The following is a 21,410-nucleotide window of genomic DNA, read 5'->3' on the forward strand; positions in this document are numbered from 1 at the left end:
TGGTGACAACTGAACGCATCTCGAGTTAATCGCGCGGGTGTGGAATCTACGAGAAAACTGTCCTTCACATTACAAGAGATGCCGATAACTACCGCCATCTAAAAGCAGTGAAAAAGGCAGCATAATGCTGACCGATGAACAGCTGCGAAGTCTCAACATTGATCTGGCGGCGCTTTAGGAATGTGTGAGGAGTGGTGGCGTGGGTGGGGAGGGGGGGAGGGTGTATGGCACTTGATTCCGGGGCGGGCCCGGGCTCCCCCGCCCCCCCCCCCTGGGTACGTTCCTGACTGGCAACAATGCATCAAAACAAAAACTTTGGACCAGATTTATCTGTATCGCGAGAAATGCACAACTATGAACGAATGACATTTGTGTTATAAAGTACAGGAAAATCGACTAAACAAAAAAACAGTAACAATAAAAACAAAGCTCACATCTGAAACAAAACTTCGTACTCACTTAACACCTCGAAAGAAAAAACGAAAAAAAAACATTTCAAAATTATGTGCCAAGAAGGTATCTGCTTATGTTCTTAAATGCTTCCGCTGAGACACTTTCTGTAACAACGGTCATGGCTGTTTCGTGTCTATTCAAGAAGTAAAGAATCTGGTACGATAGTTTTGTGAACCTCTGCTAGCGCGAATCTTTGTTATAATTGGTATGCTGGAGGTTGTACGAGTGTTCTTTATGGGCGTGTATTTCTAAGAACAATGATGAATTCTGTTTCATTTGAGTGTATATAACTAACGCTAACTTTTTACACAGAATGTTTGTGATAGTCAAGATTCGATGCGTTTGAAATAATGGGGTAGAGCGTGCTGAGCGTGGAGCATTCTGTATTTGACGCAACACTTTTCTGTAGTACATGTAGGCTTTCTAAATTTGTTTTCGTGGTCGTACCCCATACAAGAACGCAGTAGTGCAGACGAGAGGGTACTAGGGCATAATATAATTGTTTTTTAACCAAGGTGATAACAGATCCTTTAGTTTGTAAGTGTCTCCGATTGTTCGTGAGATGTCTGCTTGTATTTTTGCGACATGTACTGACCAACCTAGGTGTTCCTGAAAAACTACACCAAGAAATTTACGGGATGTAACGTGTTCGATTTGCTGATCACCGAAGTGAAGAGCAATGTCTGTGACACATTTATTCTTTGGTCTAAAAAGAATACATTTTGTTTTGTTCCTGTTTAGAGCTAATTTATTCACGCCAAGCCACACTGATAAGTTTTCAAGTCATGTATTCGCTTGTCTCTCTATGCCCCCTATATTAGCCCCTGAAAAGAATGTGTAAGTGTCGTCAGCATAGAGGATAATTTCTGGGTTTAGCGGAATATTTACGATGTGATTAATATAGAGAAAAAAAATAATGGTCTTAGCGTCGACCCTTGTGGTATCCCAAACGAGATAACACCAATATAAGGCTGAGCTTGGTATACCGCAGTATACTGGGTTCTGTTCGTCAAGTAACTGGTAAATAGATCTAGGCAACCCCCCAAATTCCCTAATTGGTTAACTTTTGCAATAAGATATCATGTTTAATGCAGTCAAATGCTTTTTTTTAAATCAAGAAACGATCTTGCGGCGTATAATTTATGCTCAAAATTATCGATTATTTTATCTTTAATATTTAACAGAGCCGTTTCTGTTGACGTATATTTTTGAAACGCATACTGCTGCTCCACTATAACGTTATTTTGGTGAAAGTAACTTAGAAAGCGGTCGTTGATAACTTGCACTATTATTTTCGAGAACATTGGAAAAATAGAAATTATTCTATAATTGCTCAAGACATCACTATCGCCTCCCTTATGAATTACTGTTATTTTTGCAATCTTGTGCTTATCAGAGAAAACACCCGAACTTAGGATCAAATTGCATATATGTGATAGTGGACAATTAGTAATGTGCGCAACTGCTTTTATGGGTTGTGTTTTCAAATTATCGGTCCCGCAAGCACTACCGTTATTTAGCTTTAGCCGTAGCTAGCGGATTTCTGCTTCTCTAGTGGGAGCCATATATATTGAGCCCGCAGTGCCAGGGCTCATGTATAACTTGCAATCCAGGCTATAACTATCCGTGGTTAATGTATTAAATACTCCTGAATTGAGGAAGTAATTATTAAACTTGTTAGCTAACGAGGTTCCAGTATAGATTGTGCCATCAATGCTCAATTGTTGGGGCTCTTTCTTCTGTACCTTTGACGAGAGGTAGTTCGCGGTTTGCCATAGTTTCTTTGGTTTGTTAGTTATATCTGCAAACTTCTTTTCATAGTATGTATGACGCGCTTTTTTAATGTCATGCCCCAACTGGTTTCTGAATTTCTTAGGTTGACCCAGGTAGTCAAGAATTCTAACTTTGATAAGTAGGGCAAAAAGTCTATCACGTTCCTTAATTCTTTTTAAAAGTTCTCTACTAATCCATGGCTTCCTTTGCTATATTGCTATTTGCTTTTTTTGCTAAATTCTTTTACTCGAAATGATTTTTTATAATTATCAGTAATTTTCTCAATAAATAAATCGTATGCTACGACCGGGTCTTCTAAATGGTAAACATGACCCCAGTTTGTTTCTGCTGTTAATCTTTGGAACAACTGAATTGTTTCATTGTGGACACGTCAAGCTGTTGAAGGACAGCTTTTTATCTACAGTCCCTCCATCTGTAAATGTACAAGATGGCAAATAAACAATTTCATTTCATTAATGACTGTGTACTTAATTGTTTGGTGCGAGGTTCTTGTTGCATGTTGTGTTAGAAAAATAAAGATCGCTAAGTGGTTGCTCAGGTCCGCTAACCAGATTCTATATCGGTCGAGTTACAGTTCGTGAAACAAAGATATAGTAGAGTTCCGGATGTATTTGTTACCCTTGTTGGCACATGAATGACATTTTCATAACCGTATAAAAGAAACACATCAATAAGCTTTTGCTTATTGAAATTGTATGTGTGTTTTTGTAATTCTACTGGCGCGGTATTTCTGCATTTATTCAGCTCTTCTTGCAATATGTGCCACACCCTATTCAAGCGCAGTAACCTTATTGATTGCAAGTAATAAACGCATTAAAATATTGACGCCTCTAATCGCAGCAATACACTTAGAGCCAATATTGCCTGTTTCTTTTGTGCGCATGTCTATTTTTTTTGCTCAACAAGTTAACGGTTCTGGAATAAATCGGAAAGCCGCTCAAGTTCTTGCTTCCTTAGTTTTCCTTGCGCCTATACCGAGTGCAAGTACTTCCTATTTCATAGCCAGAGAAAGACGACCGTTGTTGCTTAGAATATGGTAACTAGAGACCAGATGTTTGGGCACTGAAAAGTGCTGTTTTAAGGCGCGCTCACACTAGCGGGAGACTTCCCGCAGCGGCACAGCGTAAACGACGCCGCTGCGTCGCAGCTGCTCGGAATGACGATCACACTGCGCGCGTTTTCTCGCTGCGGTTCTTGGAATGTAGAGAGAGGAGGCGTTGAGGGAGGACAGGAACACGCAGGACAGCGCGCCGAGCAACAGCCGAGTGTCCCGCAGCACGCGCGCAGCCTCCTGCCTCCGCCGACGGGGTCACTAAACTGGGACCGACGTCACGGTTCACGGTCGGCCCCCATTGGCTGTTCTCGTCAGCGGCACGGCAAAAATAGGTACCCGACCCATCGCTCTGCGGGACGGCAGAGCAGCCTGTCTGCGGGAGAAAAACCGGTTTGTGCGGGAAGCGGCGTGCGGGAAACGTTCTGCGTTGCGCGCTTTCCCGCTAGTGTGAGCGCGCCTTTAAGGCGCGCTCACACTTTTTTGTATCTCCAGTGACTCCAGATACAGACGCGATTTTTGGTTTCTTTCTTGGCCGATAATTCTCGAGCGATCCCAGTCGATATTGTGGCCCGTTGCATCCGTGTGCTCGGCAAGGGCACTCGACACTGTACGCTTCTTTTCCACATCTTTCTGATGCTGCCTCAGTCTCTGTTTGAAGTTTCCGGATTCACCGATGTATGCGTAGTCGCAGTCTGCGCAGGGTATCTTATAGACCACGCCGGGAAACGATTCTCTCGGAAGCCTGTCCTTACCGCCGACGAGCGCTTGCCTCAGCTTACATACGGGCACGTGCGCCACCTCAACGTCATAACTGCGTAGAACGCGAGACAGGGTTTCGCTTATCCCTGGAACGTAAGGTATGGCAGCACGCTTTCTTGGTCGGGGATTGGTCGGACGAGCAGAATTGGGCAGACGGCGCTCCACAGCAGTCAGAAAGGATGTGGGGTAGCCGCTTGCCGAGAGATCACCTCGCACGTGGTCCAAGTCAGTGGAACGGCTTTCTGCTGTGGTGCAAATGCGGTTCGTACGGTTGAGCAGTGAGGCAGCAACCGACCTTTTGTGAGCGTCTGGATGAACGGATTGAAAGTTCAGGTTGCGGCCAGTGTGTGTGTCCTTACGGTACACGCCGAACGAGAGCCGTCCATCGCGTCTGGTGACAAGAACATCTAAAAAAGGGAGCCTGCTGTCGACCTCTGTCTCAACTGTGAATTGGATGGCCTTTTCTTGACTGTTTAGGTGCGCAGTGAAAGAATCCAAAGCGCTGCGCCGAATCAGACAGAAACAGTCGTCCACATAGCGCAGAAAAACTTTTGGCTTAGGGCTGAAGGACGCGAGAGCGCGCCTTTCCAAACATTCCATCGTAAGATTGGCAGCGGTAGCAGAGACGGATGCACCCATTGCCGTACCGTGGACTTGCCTGTAGAAGACCTTGTCGAAACAGAAATACGTGTTTCCAAGGCAAAAACAGAGGAGCCTCTTGAGGTCGGGAACGTCAATGGGCGACCTGTCTGGCAAGGTCCTGTCAGATTCGAGAGCAGAGCTGCATGCTTCCACAGCCAAGTCAGTCGGAATTGAGGTAAACAGTGATACCACGTCGAACGAAACCATCACCTCGTCGTCGTCTAGAGACACGTCACGAACTTTTTCAATAAAGTCACAGGAGTTGCTCACGTGCGTGGAGCTCTTCCCGACGAGTGGAGCCAGAAGCTGGTGCAGGTATGCGGACAATTTGTAGAGAGGGGAGCGAGTGTAGTCGACGATTGGACGTAGGGGGACGTTAGGCTTATGAACCTTTGGCAGGCCATAAAGTGCAGGTGCAGCACCGTTATGACAGAGAAGCTTGAAATACAAAGACTTGCGCTCGGGAGCTACGAAGCGGAACACGTTAGCCAGGAGAGTCTGGAAGTCCCTCTGAACCTTCAAGGTCGGGTCCCGAGTGAGCCGGACGTAAGTGTCCTGGTCATTAAGCAGAGCCAACATCTTGTTTTTGTAGACAGCCGTGTCAATTAGCACTGTTGCATTCCCCTTGTCGGCGGGAAGGATCACGATTGCAGTGTTCGCCTGAAGACGCTTGACAGCTTTTCGTTCCTCAGCGGAAAGAGGGGAAACAAACTTCCTCCGGTGCAGACCAGAAAGGACACCAATGGCGCGGGTGCGAGCCTCGTCACGGCGGGACGGGTCAACTTGGTTCACCGCGCACTCCACCGCACACACAACCTTTCGCACGTCACGTGCAGGTGCAACATTGAAATTCAGACCTAGCTCTAGGACCGAGGCCTCGGCTGGGTCGACGCTGTGCGATGAAAGGTTGTATACCGTGGTTCGTCGGTTGTACGGCCGGTATGGTCTGGTAGATTCCGAAAGTCTGTCAAGCTTGACACTGTGCACCAACCCCGCATGACGGGCACGCATGTTGGCTTCAAAGTTGGCGTGCAGCTGGATACTTGCAAAATGATCTGGACAGTGGTCCTCCAGGCGGCGACGTGCAAAAAATGCCTCGTTTTCAAGCTTCCTAATACTGTCACGACAGTCCTGTATCCTTGCTTGAAGCAACAGCCTCTCAGTCTTTGCAACGACGCTGTAGCCAAACTTGGAAGGTACCGGCCTGTTAAGATGCAATGAGCGCGGGATGAGGCCCCGTGCTTTGCAGGCAAGGTTGAACTCCAGGTGTCCATGAAACGCAGCAATGTGGGTTGTGAGGGAAACATAACGGCGAATTCCGGTTATTACAGATTGGCCATACGCCCGGCGAAGGTAAATGAAATCGAGGGTTCGACGGAAGCCCGTCTGGTCGGGATGAAGCATTGAAGAAATAAAACGAAGGACACCGACCAACATAGAAGTGCCAAAAATGAAAAAAAAATCTAAAAGACGTTTCGGCTTCGCTACGGAAGCCTTGTTCACAATGGGATGACGGAAGGTTCATAGAAGCTTATGTTTAAATGCTTATTTTTTTTCATTTTTTAGCACATCTATGTTGGTCGGTGTCCTTCGTTTTATTTCTTCATATTCAGATTTTGCATACACCTTGGAGGTAAACCTGAAGGAATGGTTCAGAGAAGAGGGTGCACTCGGCGACGCCGAAAAAAACAATGCAGTGCGTTGCTTTAGAACAGTTCTACCGCCGGCTCCCAGTAAACATAGAGCATTGGGTTCAGGATAGGCCAGGCGTAGACACTATCACGAGAGCGGCCAATCTCGCTGAGGAGTACGTAACCCGCCGTGCGTTCGAAGGCAACGAAGCTCCTAAGAAGGAGGTGAATAAATACAGACCCGACAAGCCAAAGCGATGGTCAAAGTCGAGTCGGTATAAAACAATGGAAAGGTCAGATTCGCTGAAAACTAGTGACGAGGAAAGCGAGGGAGAAAAGGAGTCACCCGAACAAAGGGCAGAAAGGCAAAAGAAAGGGCTTTCGAGGCCAAGAAACCAATAGTTTGCTACAACTGCCAGCAAACGGCATATCTCCGTGGGATGCAAAAATCCCCAACTAGTGTTGACGTCACTAACTAGTAACGTAGACAATCTGAACTTGCTAGAACCCTACATTCGAGACCTCGTGGTAAACGGCAAACCATGTAGAGTGCTCCACGACTCGGCAGCCACAATGGACGTGGTGCATCCGTCGCACGTAGAGGAAGGCCAGTTAACGGGAGAATGTGCTTCGATAAGGCAAGCCATAGAGGCCTCCAGTGTTTGTCTCCCGGTGGCCAAAATTCGTATTGAAGGCCCTTTCGGAGTACTGGACACTGAAGCCGCCGTCTCGTCACATCTCCCGCTGCAGTATCCATATTTGTTTTCTAACCAGTCAGAGGATTTGCTACGACGCAACGGAATCGGGTTTAGTGAGGGAACAGTGCAAGCCCTAACTCGTTCCAAGGCAGTGTACGAATGTCCAGTGGTGGAGAAAACAGGTTTGACAGCTGATTCCTCAACCAATACTGAATAGGACAGCCCTATAGGGGATGAGGCGGAAAGTACGCCAGCTAATGAAAAAAAAAACAGGAAAGCAGTGAAGCCTGCAATGTCGCGAGAAGCAGAATTTAGGAGAAAGTTGTTAAACGTAAGCCCTGCCACAATGATTGCTGAGCAGGAAATGCGTAAAGCACAAAACAATGCTGAGCATTACTATGACAGGACGGCTCGCACGCGACGCTTAGAAGTTGGGGAAAAGCGAATGATCGTGAAACCCTCTTTGAATCACCAATCTGAGGAGTTGCCTGTCGACTTTCCAGAGTTAACAGCAGTAACGGGGACAAAAGACATTGACGAGACCTTAGCGGAGAGAAGAGAACTAGGATTCGGATTCCTGATTAATAAAAATATAGCTGGTAACAGATAAATTCTATAGCATTATCGAGAGGGTGGCAGGTCTTGTTGTGAAACTTAAAAAGAGGTGCAAAATGAAGATTGTACAGGTCTACGCCCCTACATCCAGTCATGATGACCAGGAAGTCGAAAGCTTCTATGAAGACGTGGAATCGGCGATGGGTAGAGTGAAAACTAAATGCACTATACTAATGGGAGACTTTAATGCCAAGGTAGGCAAGAAGCAGGCTGGAGACAAGGCAGCGGGGGAATATGGCATAGGCACTAGGAATAGCAGGGGAGAGTTATTAGTAGAGTTTGCGGAACAGAATAATATGAGGATAATGAATACCTTCTTCCGCAAGCGGGATAGTCGAAAGTGGACGTGGAGGAGCCCGAACGGCGAGACTAGAAATGAAATAGACTTCATACTCTGCGCTAACCCTGGCATCATACCAGATGTGGACGTGCTCGACAAGGTGCGCTGCAGTGACCACAGGATGGTAAGAACTCGAATTAGCCTAGACCTGAGGAGGGAACGGAAGAAACTGGTACATAAGAACCCGATTAATGAGTTAGCGGTAAGAGGGAAAATAGAGGAATTCCAGATCAAGCTACAGAACAGGTATTCGGCTTTAACTCAAGAAGAGGACCTTAGTGTTGAAGCAATGAACGACAATCTTGTGGGCATCATTAAGGAGTGTGCAATGGAAGTCGGTGGTAACTCCGTCAGGCAGGATACGAGCAAACTATCGCAGGAGACGAAAGATCTGATCAAGAAACGCCAATGTATGAATGCCTCTAACCCTACAGCTAGAATAGAACTGGCAGAACTTTCGAAGTTAATCAACAAGCGTAAGACAGCTGACGTAAGGAAGTATAATATGGATAGAGTTGAACATGCTCTCAGGAACGGAGGAAGCCTAAAAACATTGAAGAAGAAACTAGAAATTGCCAAGAATCAGATGTATGCGTTAAGAGACAAAGCCGGCAATATCATTACTAATATGGATGAGATAGTTCAAGTGGCTGAGGATTTCTATAGAGTTTTATACAGTACCAGTGGCACCCACGACGATAATGGAATAGAAAATAGTCTAGAGGAATTCGAAATCCCAAAGGTAATGCAGGAAGAAGTAAAGAAAGCCTTGGGAGATATGCAAAGGGGGAAGGCAGCTGGGGAGGATCAGGTAACAGCAGATTTGTTGAAGGATGGTGGACAGATTGTTCTAGAGAAACTGGCCGCCCTGTATACGCAATGCCTCATGACGTCGAGCTTACCGGAATCTTGGAAGAACGCTAACATAATCCTAATCCATAAGAAAGGGGACGCCAAAGACTTGAAAAATTATAGACCGATCAGCGTACTGTCCGTTACCTACAAACTATTTACTAAGGTAATCGCAAATAGATTCAGGAACACCTTAGACTTCTGTCAAGCAAAGAACCAGGCAGGATTCCGTAAAGGCTACTCAACAATAGATCATATTCACACTATCAATCAGGTGATAGAGAAATGCGCGGAATATAACCAACCCTTATATATAGCTTTCATTGATTACGAGAAGGCGTTTGATTCTGTCGAAACCTCAGCAGTCATGGAGGCATTACGGAATCAGGGTGTAGATGAGCCGTGTGTAAAAATACTGAAAGATATCTATAGCGCCTCCACAGCCACCGTAGTCCTCCATAAAGCAAGCAACAAAATCCCAATAAAGAAAGGCGTCAGGCAGGGAGATACGATCTCTCCAATGCTATTCACAGCGTGTTTACAAGAGGTATTTAGAGACCTGGATTGGGAAGAATTGGGGATAAAAGTTAATGGAGAATACCTTAATAACTTGCGATTCGTTGATGATATCGCCTTGCTTAGTAACTCAGGGGACCAATTGCGATGCATGCTCACTGACCTGGAGAGGCAAAGCAGAAGAGTGGGTCTAAGAATTCATCTGCAGAAAACAAAAGTAACGTTTAACAGCCTCGGAAGAGAGCAGCAATTTACAATAGGCAGCGAAGCACTGGAAGTCGTAAGGGAATACAACTACTTAGGGCAGGTAGTGACGGCGGATCCGAATCATGAGACGGAAATAATCAGAAGAATAAGAATGGGCTGGGGTGCGTTTGGCAGGCATTCTCAGATCATGAACAGCAGGTTGCCATTATCCCTCAAGAGAAAAGTATATAATAGCTGCGTCTTACCACTACTCACCTACGGGGCTGAAAGCTGGAGGCTTACGAAAAGGGTTCTACTCAAATTGAGGACGACGCATCGAGCTATGGAAAGAAGAATGATAGGCGTAACGTTAAGCGATAAGAAAAGAGCAGATTGGGTGAGGGAACAAACCCGAGTTATTGACATCTTAGTTGAAATCAAGAAAAAGAAATGGACATGGGCAGGACATGTAATGAGGAGGGAAGATAACCGATGGTCATTAAGGGTGACGGACTGGATCCCAAGGGAAGGGAAGTGTAGCAGGGGGCGGCAGAAAGTTATGTGGACGGATGAGATTAAGAAGTTTGCAGGGACGGCATGGCCAAAATTAGTACATGACCGGGGTTGTTGGAGAAGTATGGGAGAGGCCTTTGCCCTGCAGTGGGTGTAACCAGGCTGATGATGATGATGATGATGATGATGATGATGATGATGATGATGATGATGATGATGATTATGATCGATAAGTTAGTAGAATAGGCGGAGTTGAATCCCAATCAAAGGGCAGAACTGAGGGAACTCGTGTTTGAATTTAAAGACGTATTTTCAGACACACCGGGCAGGACAACTGCGATCGTTCACGATATCGAATTAACCTCGTCGGACACTGTTCGTTCGAAAGCTTATCGTGTTTCGCCTCGTCAACGTGAAGTCATTACCGCTGAAATAAACAACATGTTAGAGCTAGGTGTGATCGAGCCAGGAGAGAGTGATTATACCTCACCTCTTATCTTAGTTGAGGTCCCAGGAAAGGAGCCGCGCCCATGTATCGACTACCGCAGGCTCAATTTAATCACGAAGGACCAGACTTATCCAATACCGCATATCGAGGAACGGCTCGAGAAAGTGAGCGGTGCTAATTTTATTTCTACGCTCGATTCAGTCAGAGGGTATTGGCAGGTTCCGTGGACCGAGAGGGCAAGAAGCTTGCAGCATTTATTTCCCCGATGGGAACCTTTCGTCCGAAAGTCCTGAGTTTTGGATTGAAGAATGCGCCATATTGCTTCTCTAGCCTTATGGACCAGGTGCTACGAGGAATGGAGGACTTTGTACTTCCCTATCTCGATGACATAGCTATCTTTTCTTCATCATGGGCGGACCATATACAACACCTGCAAACCATGTTGTATCGTCTACGAGAGACGCACTTAACTGTTAAGGCTCCCAAATGCCAGTTAGGGCGCGCGGAGGTAGCTTATCTAGGTCATGTAATACGGCAAGGCCATCGTCGGCCTTCCGAGGTTAAACTGACCGCAATAGACAACTTCCCGCAACCACGCACCAGGCGGGACATCAGATCATTCCTTGGCTTGGCGGGTTATTACCAAAGATATATTCCGCGGTATTACGAGATTGCGAGTCCTTTAGCGGATGCTCTCAGAAAAACAGAACCACAAACGGTAAAGTGGGATGACGCAAAAGAAAAGGCGTTTAGTATGCTGAAGAACGCACTAACGAGTCAGCCAGTGTTGAACGCGCCCGACTACTCTAAGCCATTCATTCTTCAGTGTGATGCCAGTGACAGGAGTATGGGGGGTGGTGCTCTGTCAGAAGAGAGATGACGAGAACGAACACCCTGTACTGTACGCCAGTAGAAAGCTTTCAGTTCGTGAAGAAGCTTACAGTGCATCAGAAAAGGAATGCGCCTGCGTAGTTTGGGCGGTACAGAAGCTAGCTTGCTATATCGCTGGCTCAAGATTCACCATAGAGACTGATCACTGTCCCCTCACATGGCTGCAGTCCACGTCTACGAAAAACGGTCGTCTTTTGCGCTGGAGCTTGGCTCTTCAACAGTACACCTTCGATATTCGCTACAAGAAGGGTAAGCTTAACGGCAATGCCGACGGTTTAACTCGTTGCCCCTAGAGTATCGAAAGCCTCATGCTCATCCGGATTTCCGTGGCATTTTTTTCGTTCGTTCATACGTTTTCCGAATTCATATGTTTTTCTGAAGTGACGCCGATTGTTAGCTGATTTTAGTAACCACGTCTTAACGCTTTCAAGAAATGGCTGTTTTTAGTGTTGAGGGGGGGGGGAGAGAGGACGCGCGTAGGGAATGGGAAAGGTGTAGCGGGTTTTCTTTTTTTAAAAGCCGGGTGTGTCTCGGGGGAGGGTGGCCTTGTGCTCGCTACTTTGTGGTTGGGGGTCTGGCACTGTTCTGGGGTGATTGCTTGCCCACGCAGGAGACGAAAAGTTGCGAGACCTGCTTGCAAGACCAATTTTACCGGACCGTACCAGGGAGAAAAGTCACCAGAGCGCCACGAGGATGGATGACCACTCCCAGGAATCTACCTACTACGAACTAAGGGTTCATGACCTCTACGAGGAATTCTGATGCCGCAACGCCGATCCCTCGTACAGCGGCTGCTGGCCCCTACACGTCGGGATCTTCCCCCCCCCCCCCCCCCCCCGCCGGAGATGCTGTTAGGGTTGGCGTCTGACACCACGTGGCGACAGGAATTTCCCCCGACCTTCGACCAGGATTCGTCGAAATGAGGCTTGACTTCTCCTGCGATGGTTAACGTCACGCACCTTGCGCACAAAGGGCCTTCTACCACCCGACCTTCTACCACCCGGCCTTCTACCAGGCTTCGTCGAAATGAGGCGTGACTTTTCCTTTGCTTGCTCGGTAATGCCAGAGGAGGAGGGGCCCTCTCTCTGTGCCTGTCACGTGACATCGACGGAAGCAAGATCCCGCCCACACTTGTGGAGAGCCTATTTAAGGGGCTCCGAAATGTACTTTTATAGACTTCATGCTCTCCTCATTTTCTTTCATCTACCTTTGAATAAACCGTGCAAGTTTCGCACTAGCAAATCGTCTCGCCCTTGCTTGGTCGCCATGGTCTACCGGATGCCTGCAGCACGCCGACAACGCCACGCTACCCAATAAGTAATGTCGGTCGAGCTTCGATAGGCAGGCGCCGCTACTTCTCGGCAGCAGTACGATAAGCTACCCTGGAGTACGTAACAGTTTGTTGTGCATAATGCACAAATATTTAAACACGTAGCATTAAAGAAAGATGACATAGATTGCGTAGACTAAGGGATCAGTGTTTGTTCTGCTGAAGAAATAATATACAGGATGTGCCAACTACCGTGCACCAAGATTTAAAAATATGCAAATGCTACGTACCTGGACAGAACCAATGTGATGTTTTTTTGCCGTCGGTTCGAAATACTCAGATTATTATTTTTTGCATTTTGCCTAATTACATGATTAGTCTTAATTAGGTAATCAAGCTCTCGAATATTATTATTAGATGAAAGAGGTGTATGAGAAAGTTGTAGAGCATCATGAAAAGCTCTCGATACAGCTTTCTGTTGCTCAATACATGTTACATAAAAGAGTTTTTCCGAGCGTGAAAAAAGCCCGCGAATGTACGCAAAATTGCCGCGCGACTGGCAGCTTGAGGCATGGCAGATGCCTTAAAAGTACCGTGCCGCTGCCTTCCACCGCTTTTCTTTTTCCAACAGTGTAGCGCGCCTTTTTCTTCTTGTCGCGTCGAAGTAGTCGGCTGCAAATGTGTGGCCTTAGGTAGATGACTGCGGTCCGTGGCGCTGTTGTCACCTTCGTGAACGGCCGCATAATCCTGGCGTTGTCGGCACAGTCGAGTCTTCTGCTCTTGCGTATAACTCGCTAAGCGGTCAGTTTCCGGATAACACTTCCTACCTCTCCATTCACTGGGCTGCATTGCTCGGCTTAAGCATTTGTGATGGCAACGTCACTGAAATTAAGGACGATGCAGAACCGTATGCGGCCACGACGCGACGCAGGCCTGCTGAGCCGAAACGAACCTGTTTTGAACTGAACCTTGTTGCGAGTCTCGTCTCGGCCAAAATACCACCCGCGGCGCGCCGAACGCTGCCGGCCTGGTCATGCAATGTGACGCCATCTCTCGAAGGAAGCGGCGCAAAACCCGTGCCGCGGAACTCACGGACCGCTGACATTGAAAAGGGCACAGGCAATCCTGTTTCAGCGCCAAAAGATGACACTCAAGCCTATGGTGCACTGTATCTGTCGCCTCCCCCCCCCTCTATTGGAGAGATAGAGATAGCAAAGAGGAAAGGCAGGGATGTCAACCAGACGAGCGTCCGGTTTGCTACCCTACACTGGGGGAAGGGAAAGGGGAACAGAAAGAGGAAAGCGGGATAGCGGGAACACTGTCTGTGCACGCAGCAAAGTGCCCGGAAATCAGTCAAGCCAAAGCAAGTGCTCCGTCGATACGTTAGGCTGCCGTCATTCTGCTGTCTGAAGCTAATCTTGGTGCTTCATAGCTGGCGATGCACGTTGAAGTCACCAGTGAAGACCAAGGATCTGTTGAGCGTCAGCAGTACGTTGTAGTGCGTGGCAGTATGTTTTTAAACTAAACCACAGCCTCATTGCGAATATAATGATGCGGATGAGCCATGATTCTTACTCAAGAGTTGCAAGTACTGAATTGAGAGCACCCAGCACTTGCATTGCACTTCGCGCTGACGCTGTGTGCAGTTTATTTAAGATCATTCTAAATGTATTCATCAGAGACCGGAGCATCATAACCACTTGCCGGTCTTCTTCGGCCTATTTGTCAGGAACCCGCGCTGTGCACTCTACAGCCGTGCGCAGCTGTATCACTTGACGTGACCCCGGCTGTGGCATCGGCTGCGGCATCGGCTGTGCCACCGGCTGTGGCATCAGCTGTGGCTTCGGTTGTGACATCCGCTGTTCTGGCTTTGGCTGTTGCTTTAGTAGTGAGGACCAAGTTGTATTGTTCTTCGCCATGACCTTGTCAGATTTAGATTGAATTGCCCGAGGCCTGAGGGGCAGGGGAGGAGGTGTTGTCTGATGGGGCGTACTCTTCATAGAGGCATCTGCGTTCTTTGAAGTCCGACGGCGTCGGGAGCGTCGCTTTCTAACGGCAGCAACAGCTTCCCGCCGAGACGAATAGTCTTTCGCCATCTGCTTCAAGATCGCCTTTTCCTTCTTCATTTTATGGCAGTCCTTCGAGGAAGCATCAAGGGACCCAAGGCAATTGGTGCATTTGAGAACCGCGGCTGCACAAGAGTCTGCACAAGACCACCCCTGTCTGAGTTACTATAGCCTATAGTAACTCAGACATTTTTTTCTCCATAGCTCACTAATTTAGTTTATTTACCCAACTTTTTAATTGTTGGCTAAGGACCCCAAGTATGATACGCAGATTTGTACAGCCCCTTCAGAAACCACCGATCGAGTTGTTTCCTTTACGATACGTCTCACGTACTCCTTTTTTCCGGATTGCGAAGAAAGCCCGTGAAATATGAAAAAGGCCACGTGATGGAGCATTTGCACAGTGGTATTGTGCTGCTCTCAAGCGTGCATCGGTGAACAAGGTCGGTTGCGTCGGGACTGGCGACGAGGAAGCGGCAGGGCGTTCTTTATTTTATCGGCAGCGCTCGGCCAGCAGCCTGCATTTTCGCCGTCATCCGACGGGAGCCGAGCTTTTTCACCGAACGCACGCTTGAGAGCAGCACGGTACCACTGAGCAGGCGCTCCGTCACGTGGCTTTTCTCCTTTTTCGCGGGCTTTCTTAGCCACCCAGAGAAAAGGACTACGTGAGACGTATCGAAAAGGAAATAACTCGATCGATAGTTTCTGAAGGTGCTTTACAAATCTTCGTATCATACTTGGGGTCCTAAGCCAATAATTAAATAGTTGGGTAAATAATCATAGTGAGTTATGGGGAAAACAAAAAGAATATCTGAGTTAGTATAGGCTATTGCGAATAGTATACGTTCGGTTCAATTCGCTTCCGACGCGCCTTTCATTTTTAAATTCTTGGCTCAAGTTATGTGGGACGCCCTGTATATATGGTGCGACTGGTTCACGCGTGTAGCATGGCCCCTTCCCCCATGGTGTTCGCAGCTGTCTGTGGGACAAGAAACCCGCGAAACTACAACATCGACGCACAGCCACCCTGTGACTGCGCGTTCCTATGTTCCCTAGCGTTGAAGCCACGCGACTGCCACGTAATATTGTCGCGCAAGCTTCAGCATTGAGACTAGCAAAGAGTTCGGGTCGAACGACAAAGCAAGCTTGAGCAATAATTCACCCCACTGCGTGTCATTCGGCGTGGAATTTCTCGAATTGGTCTTGCGCACGCCAGCGCGGCACTGCAGCACCACCGACGCTGCTGTTCGCCTGAAAGAGAGAGAGAGATACTTGCAGAAAGTTGGTTGAGAAACGAGCGTGCGTGGGGCCAGCGCAGACAGGTTGACGGGGTCATCCGTCAGCGCTGGCAATGGATGCGCGCGCGCCTGCTCGCACGCACGCTCGAGCCAGCCAGCCGACCAGTCAGCTGAAGCCGGCGTTATTGTTTCTGTCAGGCAGCGATCTATTCGCGCTACGCGTGGTTGTTGCAAATCCGTGGGATGAGCCCTGCGGATTCACCTTCGCAGCACTGCCTTCCAGGGTCTCCTTTCCTGAGGGTGCGAGGTGCCGCCGCCGATGTGAGGGATCGGAAAAACGTAAAAAGCGGGTCTGGACCGCGCACTTGGCCGGACGCTCCCGACAAACCCGTGAGACACTCACCCCACCTTCTAAATCCCGTTTTTCTCCCTGTTGCGGAGAGCCCTGACCACCGTCCTTTTTCTTTCTTTTCTTTTTTATTGTTACTTTTCTTTTGTACACCTCGTGTCGCGCAGCCTTCAACGTTTCCTCCTCAAATCCAGCGCCGCCTCTCTTTCCCAATCCCCGAAGGCCAGTAGACGTCTCGTCTTCGCGCCCCGGCATGTCATTTTGTTTCTCTTTTACCACTGTGTCCCCCCCCACACACACACACACCGACGCTGCATTTCAATCAATAAAGTTATGGCTGATATTTGTTGCCTGACTTGCTTGTAGCCTCCGTGCGTCGTCTTCTGACGTACCATTTGCTCATATTTGTCATTTTTATTCCTCATCCCCCTCACTGCTACGGCGTTTTGTTGTCGTTATACTGTCGTGTTCAGTTCTCTCAGGAGCGGCAAAAACATTGCTTTACTGCCTCAGCACGATTTGTGCTGATGCCTTTCATAACCGTTGTTCGTATGTGCCTGCGCGATCGTGTTACTGACAGCAATAAAAGTGACCCATGCCCGCGGCGCTGCATGAAATTGTTTCTTCATTGCAAGCGTATTGCGTGGCAGGCGCGGAATAATGTTTTTGATCGAAATCGCGCAGGCGCATACATCTTGAGCATAGTGGAAGGCTACAGCACGAAAACCGACGTAGACAAAGGAGGCACACAAAGGCACAGAGCACTGTGTCTGTGTGGCGCAGGTTGTCGCGCTGTAGCCTTCCACTATACATCTTGAGTTCCCAACAAATATCTTTTTTTTTTCTTTCTTTCTTTCTAGGCGAAGCTCTTTTAGCGTCTTCCTGAACTTTGGAAATAATCTAACCGCTGTCGAGTGCATGCACAGGAGCCCTCTGACCCAGCCGCGCTCCGAGAACTCGTGGAGATCATTTTTTTCACACTTGTCTTTTTTCACGCTGCAGTTACTCGCTACCTTCATCCCTAGTTTCCGGTGCGCTGTTCCACTGAATTCGCGGGCCATGGCGAGCCTATCGTCCATGCTCCCGTGGCCGGCATATTCGGTGAAGCTGCTCCTGCCACACTTTGCCCGGTTCAAAGTCATCACCAAATCTACATCTAGAACGACACCCGATTCGTATTATCGACAGCGCCAGCAGCGGGACGCTTAAAGTCAAGCAATACGCTCTGGACAGTCAGAGGGCACGCAGGCACCGACAGGATGACAGGCTCACACTAATCTTTTTTTCATGCTACAGGTTACATTTCCAAACTGCCACTTCGTTGCAAATCTAGAATTCGCTTCATTATCGTGCTTCTGTGCCCAGAAGCATTGAGTGACCCGTTCTGTTCCTTGTTTCTTTCACTATACGCTGATGTGGAAAGCAATTCTGGCCCATCCAAGGACGAAGTACTTGCTGCAGTACTCAAAACCATGAGGGACTTAAATATCTATTAGAATGGAATCTGTACAAAATTTTATGTCGGAGACAATTCGTGAGTTGAAACAACAGCAAAAAACCGTTTCATATGCTATATCCGACATCCGACAGATGCTATATCCGAGACTGGAGCAAGTAGAAAGCCAGACGGCCATCCTTGATGAATGGAAACATGATGCCAGCTTATTGCGTGAGAAGATTGAAGGTGCAGTAGCTGATACGAGAACGCTTCGTGCGCGACTTGATGGCGCGGAAGATCGCTCACGTCGCGACAATCTGGTTTTTTTTTTCAGTGTACCGGATACTCCAACAGAAAATTATATGCCGTCAGAGCAGAAAGCCCGAGATTTGGTAAATAACACTTTAAAACTCAGTTTAACGTGCGACCACATAGCGCGCGCACATAGGATTGGTCGCTTCACTCAACAAAACTCGCGGCCGATAAGAGTCAAGTTTTCATCTTACAAAACCAAATAACAAGTTCTCTCTAAGCGTTCTGTTCTAAGAGGGAGCAGCCTGACTGAGAGCGAAGACTTCTGTGAGGCAACGCGAAGTATAAGAATTAGCGGGGGGGGGGGGGGGGGGGGGGGAGACAAAGAGGAGGAAAGACAGGGAGGTTAGCCAGTGTAAGAACCGGCTGGCTACCCTGTGCTGAGGAAAGGGGTAAAGGGAATAAAAGGAGAAAGAAGAAGAAGAAGGGGAAAAAAAGAAAATTCGAAATTTCACGCAGTAACGGGACACTACGCGCTACAACACTCAAAGACGGTCGCACAATTCGCATGTCCTTAAAAACTTCAGTAAAGGCCTTAAGGCCTTGAGTGCCGAAGCCCGTCTGAACCAGTGTCCTAGAGCTTTTTCCTCTGTAAAGGGGCGATTTTCCAGTTTTCCGAGCGCCGTCACGAGCACTTTTCTTGGCACTTTGTAACGGAGACATCAACAAAGGAGGTGCTCAATCGTCTCCTCGCAGCCGCAGGTGTCGCAAGTAGGGCTATCGGCCATTCCAATGCGGAATGAATAGGAGTTCGTGAATGCCACGCCGAGCCACAGGCGGCACAGAAGTGTTGCTTCCGCTCGTGGTAACCCTGGTGGTAGACGGATTTTCAGACGTGGATCCAATCTGCGGAGACGTGCGTTCGTGAATTCATTGGTGTTCCACAGATTCTGCGTAAGCTCACGGACGAGGGAGCGAAGACTTGTGGCTGCGTGTGTTCGTGACAGTGGTATTGGTATAACATGGGCCTCATCATGGGCCGATCGGGCGGCGTCATCCGCACTGCGATTACCCGAAATTACGCAGTGACCCGGTGTCCACTGGTAGACGATGTTGTGCCCCTTGTTGATTGCGTGATGATGGAGTAGTCGGATGTCTGCCACTAGTTGCATAATTGGCCCGTGGTTGAAAGGGGACATCAGACACTGGAGAGCTGCCTTCGAGTCACATAAGATGGACCATGAATGTGATGATTTGTGACCAATAAACTCCAGAGCAGCACGGATGAAATGTAAGGTGAAATGTAGGCACCTACGACCGTGAGTGCGGCGTTCTTGCATTTTATAGTCAAACATACGTACTGATTGTCGTCATCAGGTGCCACTGGGTGTAAAACATACGTGAAATCGCATCTGATATAAACGATGACTTTGTTGCGGTCGCTACAGGTGGCAGACATGAAAGCTTCATATCCTGATAGGCGGATGGCGCTGTCAATGTTTGGTTCACAAATGACGATTATAGGAAATTTGTTCTTAAACACAAACGGACGAAAGTCCAAAATGCGGGATTTATAGCCTGACATTTCATTGGAAGATAGACGCTTCCTTGACCTCTTTAAGGAAGGAGTGTAGAGGAGCAGCCATGGTGCTTCTCAAGACCTGGCAGTACCGGATTCAGGGCATCCAGTATTTGAAGTGCGCCTCGAGCCGCCGGAGTGTGTATGGCGGTCAGTAGTACTCGTAGTGTGTTCATAAGGGCCCTTATCATGGTGACAACTTGTTTGTACTTGTCATGGTTGCTGCCAGAAGGTGAAGCATGATTCGGCGAGCGTGCTAAATCTCGTCGCTCCGCTGGTGGATCTAGCCGTGGCAACGGCGGCCACTCCTCGCATGAAGCAATGATATTGGAGACTTTCTGCTTAGGATCCTCATTGATACTATTGCTAGTTGTATGTGTAAGTTTGTGGACTTTCAATGGACGCGGTGTATCCTTAGCAATAGCAGTGGGTTTTCTATGTCTCCGGCGACGTGAACGTCGACGTCGCACCTTAGCGGCAGCCTCCCTGTGTGAGGAACCATCCCAGACCATTTGCCTCAAGACTTTCGCCCCGTTTTTCACATGTGGGCAATTCTTTGAAGTTGCAACGTGAGAGCCTTGACAATTGGCGCACTTTTGGTTTTCTGCACGACAGGCGTCGGAACTGTGCGACCCAGAGCAACATGGGCACACGGCAGTATTTGTGCAAACCGCACTAACGTGCCTTATCCTTTCACACTTCCGGTATTGAAGCGGCTTTGGCACAAAAGGCCGTACTATGTGTCGGAAGTGACCGATCTTGACGTGTGACGGTAGGCTGTCTCCTTTAAAAGCTTACTTCACACACTGCGAGTTTCCCAGGCGACGGGCTTGCAATATGGCAATTCCCTCTGTCGCCGGCTTGATGAGTATGTGCAGGTCAGCATCGCTTATGGAATTATCTACGTCATACACAAGGCCGGCCGTAGAGTCGTGATCGTTTTGTTTACAGCAGCGTACGTTGATGCTATCCAGCACTTTAACGTTGCTCAGAATGTCTAGCGCGCTGCGGTTTGTGACATCTATAGCGAGGATGTTCTAACAGGCATTGATCCTTACATCTTTGATCTGACCCGGAACAAGTGCCTCGAGCGACACAGATGTGGTTTGGCGCTTGATCCGGTTTAGATTGTCACTAGCAGCCACAGGCACAAATAAAATTGTGAGGTCTGATGGCTTTCGCGTCGGGATCACAGTTGCCTTACTTGTGGAAGGAGATGTCCTGACGAGTCGTCTCTTTGCTTTGTTCTTCGGTACGGGCATGAAGTCACTGTCATCCGAGGTTTCATCACTGGTCGCTGAGTACATCACAGTGTCCTCGCTGTCAGTGTCACTCGGGCGACTAGACCGCTGTCTCGGAGCGGCCGCTGTTGACGTAGAAGGACCAGGAACCCCTCCAGGTGACTCCACGTTCATCGCCGTAGTTAAGGGAGCGGCGTCTCCCACAAAGTAGCATCAAATTCGCAGATACAAAAAAGCAGCGTTCCACACAGTAGACACTTCATCGTCACCCTTCAATTAGCGGAATATGACAATATAGAATATGACAAAGGACTAAATGCTCCGTACAGGCTTCGTTACAAAAGACTACTCGTGGTAGAGAGAGAGAGAGAGAGAGGCAAAGGAAAGACAGGGAGGTTAACCAGACATTATCTCCGGTTGGCTACCCTGTACTGCGGGAGGGGCAAAGGGATGCGATAGGTGAGAGAGAGAAAAGGATAAACAAATTTAATTAAAAACCTATACACACTCACACCCACACACGTACACACGAACTGTTTCTGTGGGCACTGTAACGCAGCCCGCAAAGGCGTTCCCAGTGTTACG

Source organism: Dermacentor albipictus, chromosome 1 (assembly GCF_038994185.2).
Source record: "Dermacentor albipictus isolate Rhodes 1998 colony chromosome 1, USDA_Dalb.pri_finalv2, whole genome shotgun sequence".
NCBI classification, from domain to species: Eukaryota; Metazoa; Arthropoda; class Arachnida; order Ixodida; family Ixodidae; genus Dermacentor; species Dermacentor albipictus.